This window comes from Sinocyclocheilus anshuiensis, unplaced genomic scaffold, assembly GCF_001515605.1.
Source record: "Sinocyclocheilus anshuiensis isolate Anshui unplaced genomic scaffold, SAMN03320099.WGS_v1.1 scaffold2035, whole genome shotgun sequence".
Lineage (NCBI taxonomy): Eukaryota > Metazoa > Chordata > Actinopteri > Cypriniformes > Cyprinidae > Sinocyclocheilus > Sinocyclocheilus anshuiensis.
Genome location: NW_015549684.1, coordinates 16,350 through 21,441, shown reverse-complemented (window position 1 = coordinate 21,441; position 5,092 = coordinate 16,350). Strand labels below are relative to the sequence as shown.

Here is a 5,092-nt window from a genome sequence, read left to right as displayed (position 1 = left end):
CATTAACTGTTCCCTCCTGGTGGAATGACCTGCCCAAATCAATCCGAGCAGCTGAGTCCTTAGCCATATTCAAGAAACGACTAAAAACACATCTGTTCCACCTTTATTTTACCCTCTAACTCTTAACACTTTCTATTCTATTTTAATTCTACTTTATATTTATCTTCTCTTTTATTTATTTGTTTATTTAAAAAAAAAAAAAAAGCAAACAAACACTAGCTTTCAATTTTTTCTATTCTATTTACTTGTTTTTCTGTGTGTGTGTATGTATGTACCTTGCTACGTTTACTGTGTTAGGCTAACCGAGACTTGTCATTTGCACTTATATATTGTTGCTCTTTTGTTAGTTTTGACTGCTTTTATTGACCTCATTTGTAAGTCGCTTTGGATAAAAGCGTCTGCTAAATGACTAAATGTTAATGTAAATGTAATCTTGTGGAAGTTTGGTGTAGCAGCAGGGCACATTGATAATTGTTAGCTATTTTCTTAGTGGTTGATTTAGACCATGTGACTCTTGGGTTAGAGGTTAACCAGGAAATGATCGCAGTGTTCGGTATGCGGTTGTCCAATAAGTTCTTTACTCTGTTTCCTTTGCGTTTTGTACCTTGGAAAGGCTTTGCCTGTAAGTCTATTACTTTTCTTCAGTGTTTGTAATAATGTATATGCACATATAAATGTGAAATTCATAAGTTAGAGTTTAAAACTATTACTCTTCGGTGATAATACTAAGCAGAGCATGAATGTAGCCCTTTGTTATGTTTGTTCAGATAACATTGTAAATTCATTTGCATTTATTTTTTAACTCTCTGTAACAAAATGTTTGTAATATTTTTATGTTTCAGTTTTACAAAAAAAGAAAAGAATAAGAAACGGAAGAGGAAAGAACCTAACAGTAAAACGTTCAACTAGGGATGTAACGATTCTTCTGACTGTTCCCCTTTAATATGCATTATACAGAGGCAAGATGAAAAGAAAAAATACCATCTAAACTTTTCTAAAGACAGTAAGTTCCCCTCAGACATGCATTCATATAAACTCCTACCCCTAAATGAATCGCGATTTGTTTAGCATCTCAACCGATTTGAATCGTCACATATTTGAATCGATTTTCAACCGGCTCGCAGTTAATCGTTACATCCCTACGTTCAACTTTACTCCTGCGTCTGCCCCTTTTCTGACTTCTGACTGTTAGCTATCTGTCAGTGTCGCGTAGATGGAACACGCATCTAGGACAGAATACTATGTTACAGTTTAAAGTTGAATATATTAATATTAATAGCGTGAGCCTGAGAGTCTTATGTTTATTTGACAGTGATTTCACATTTCTCATTTGTATGAAGGCTAAATTCAAATAAAAGGTGACCATTAATTTATTTGTGCCATTTTTTTTATTTTTTATTATATAGTTTTATAGGAGGAGATTTAATAGACTTGGCAAATTAATTCAGAATTTCAGAAGTTTGTAAGTACTGCTGAAACTACCGAACATGCGTCAGCACGCGCATGCGTCGTGATACTCTGTACACAATGCTGGCGAGCCGTAGCAGACATGATGAGAAGGAGAAGAATTGTTGAATAACATCATTACTTTTTGTGCACAAAGAAAATAAAAATAATCTTGTAGCTTCGTAAAATTACAGTTGAACCCCTTATGTCACATGGACTATTTTACTGATGTCACTGGCAAATTTTTATTTTTCTTACGTTTTATCATTCCGAACGTATAGCGGTAGCTGGATGCCTTTGCCCATATCAGGGATTTCCTGGAGCGTCAGGAGTTCTGTTTCTTCTATTATACATAGGGTTGGGTACCGAAACCCGGTACCAATATGGCACCGGTACCTATGTAACTGGTATGTACTAGAACCGAATCCGAACGCAGATTTCAGTGCCTCATTTCGCTGCCATGCCTGAGCGATCAATTGAAATATTTGTCCTCTGGTTCTCCGAAATGGACGTAAGAAGCATCATCACTGGCACCGCACGTGAAAAATAATTTTCCGACTGAGAAAATGCACGTGAACTCAAGTTGGAAAGCTCTTATACTACAAATCCAACACATCTTTGTAGTAACGAGAGTGTCCATGTTGTTTTCACATTCCGACTTAAAAGCACAACTCAGGAAATGAGAGCATCCGAGGAGTGTGTGAATGCAGTAATTACACTTGCTCTGATGGAAGCAGGTAGCCTTCCGTTAACTAAGCTAAACATGCTTAAATTAAAATGCCTAAAGCTAAACTTCTCTTGTATTCACATTTCTAAACCTGTTGTCCAACAAAAGAGAAAATTATAACCTTTTTACTCCACAACACCAGTCAAATGCTTCCTTTTGTGATCTGATGAGGCTCCTTGTCACAGAATGAGGCAGAAAATATGTTCCATATGCTACTTTAAAAAGAATACATCGATTAGCAATAGATTATAAATTAGGGTGACCATACGTCCTCTTTTCCCCTGTAGGGTATCACAGCGAATCAGACACTTTAAGATTTGATCAGATTGGTGTTGAACAACCCAAAGAGCCAAATTCCACAAAGGGGCCCATCTCATCCAGGATGAGACAACAGGACGTTCATAAATCAGTTTCTGGCGCCACGAGTCTGAAGTGAGCCTAACAAACTAGCAGTCTCAAACAGCTTTCAACATAAAACAAAATAACACTTATTGCCAATTCCAAGGAGATTGTAAATTTGGGGCAAGTAACAAAGATTAATGGTCAAAGACACAGCATATCATGACCATCACATGATGAAAATCATTAGTAGAAACTGCGTTGGGCGGTCTCCCCCGCCTAAGAGGACAAAGACCACTGAGATTCCTTAGGAGACTGTTAACCTCTAGTCTTCACAGAACATGTTCTATGATCACACTTATGTTAATGGAACAGAAACGGTCTTTTACAGATGTGCACCAAAATGAACTCAAAAGGGCTTATAAACTAATATCAATCCATTGCTTAACTCCATATCATGTATGTAACCCACACATTGGACAATCACAATAGCAAATACTTAAACTAATAACAAAACAGTAGCTGATTCAGAAGCGCCAGATTGTCATAGTTTTTTGTTAATTTGTTGCAAAAAACACTAATGAATTGAATATGAATTGAACCGTGAGCTAACTGCATTGTTGCATCCCTAGTGGCCACTGTGTATTAGAGAAAATAATATTTTCATAATGAAATTTTGTTGAAAAGTTAAGATTTTTTTGTGATTTTTTTTATTTATTTATTTTGTATTTACTTTTTTTACATAAAAAAACAGGTTTATTTTCACAACCTTCTTTGATCATATTTTCTTAAGCAGGGTAATTTAAATTTAATTTTGTATTGTAATTTTTATAATTTCTATTTTATTAATCAAAATACAATGCCCACAATAATATTCATTATTGGGCTGCCGAAACTCAGAACACGTGCATGTTGAGGGGCGAGCTGAGAAGCCTACTAATGTTTTCATCCGTTTGCAACAAAACTTTATAGTTTTTATTTTAATTCATTATTATCAATTCATGCTTCACCTAATTTCATCATAACATGGGCCTGGCCTACAGGAAATAATTTTAAAGTTTATGTTTAATCTGTTTAATATTGTGTTGGTCATATTATACAATGATTTATTGCTTGTCTTTGTTGAATAATATAGAAGATAAAGAGCTTTAAAAAAATTGCATATTAAATCACAATCGTAATATTGGTTAAAAAAAAAAAAAATCGCAATTACATTATTTTCCAAAATCGTTCAGCCCTAGTAAGAATGCGAGAAAGAGAGCTCAGTCCAGTGTTCGCCAATATAAGAGGCGGCTTTTGTGTGTGTGTGTGTGTGTGTGTGTGCGCGCGCAGCACAGAAAACAGCACGCGAGTGCAGAAGCGAATTCTATTTCGTCTTCTTGCAGTTGAATCTTTTGAAATCACAATAAATGCGCATACAGAAATCGAGAAGCAGAATCGAAATGTAATTTTATAACAAGTAATTCGATTCCTGACCTTATGCATCTAATCTGATTTCCGAAATTGGAATAGCTTTTCGATTCCCAACCCTTCTACTAAATTATTTAATTCTTGCAAGCAAAAAGACCTGTATGGTGACTATGGGGCTAAGTAAAATATTTTTTGCAATTTACTAGGTTTATCATTTGTCATTTTCATTTTCAGTCATGTCGATAATCGTCTGTTACCTGACTGTTGACATCGACGTTACGAGACATCGTCTATATATGATAATATCGTCATATCGCCCAGCGCTAATTCCATGTTTTATAGGCAACCTCTGTCATGCTAATTCAGATGAGCACAGTTGGTTTTAAATTAATCTAGTTTATTTTAGTTAGGAGTTAGTAATCTGTACTTAATCTGTTTTTCCGAAAGCCATTTTTAAACCTTGATTAACTATTCTAGATTATGCCTACTCCTGTCTTAATTTAAACCCTGTCTGGGAAACCGCCCCAGAATTTACCTCAGAAGAAGAATGCAATGCAATGCGATGCGATTCGATTCGATGCACAGCTTGATCCAGTGGAAGATATCAATCAGATGAGTTAGATTATTTGCGTTAGTTACGTTATTGTGTATGATTTTCAGTGTTTATCTAAAAGTGCTCTTTTCCTTTAAAACTAGACAAAAAGCCATATGTGTTGACTGTGAAATACAGTAGACTTTAATAATATGCATTTATGGTAATTACTACATTTTCGTGTCAATCCATGATCATATTTACAGCAAACAATGCGCAGTTACTTTAATTATTCGCTTGCAGCACAGCAATAGACTCTGTGCCGAATCGACCTCTGCACTGCTGCAGACGCACCGCTCCTGGACGCACTGCTGGACCGTAACCGTGTGCAGTGAACGCTTTATTAATCCGTTAACATGAGCGTGGAAAAAATATGCACCGCAAACGCACTGCAAACGGAGTGTGTGTGTGTGAACTTGGCATTATGTGTGTGCGCTGCCAGTGTGCATGAGCGCTCAGTCTCCAGGAGAGCGCGCGAGTGCTGAATGGTTTAAACACCGGCAAGAATTAAAAAGAAATGCAATTTATAAACTTTAGTGACAATGCGACACTGCCTCGATTGTGCAAGTGACAATTCC

The 5,092-nt window shown here is 36.1% G+C and overlaps 1 long non-coding RNA gene across 1 annotated transcript in view; it reads right to left on the bottom strand.

Annotated features, from left to right (window-relative positions):
- Nucleotides 1–1,165: 1,165 nt before the first annotated feature.
- Nucleotides 1,166–5,092, bottom strand: part of LOC107660448 (uncharacterized) — an 18,673-nt gene continuing 14,746 nt past the window's right edge. The window contains exon 3 of the long non-coding RNA XR_001631002.1: nucleotides 1,166–1,239. This is a non-coding gene — a long non-coding RNA (uncharacterized LOC107660448). The remainder of the gene's footprint in view (nucleotides 1,240–5,092) is intronic.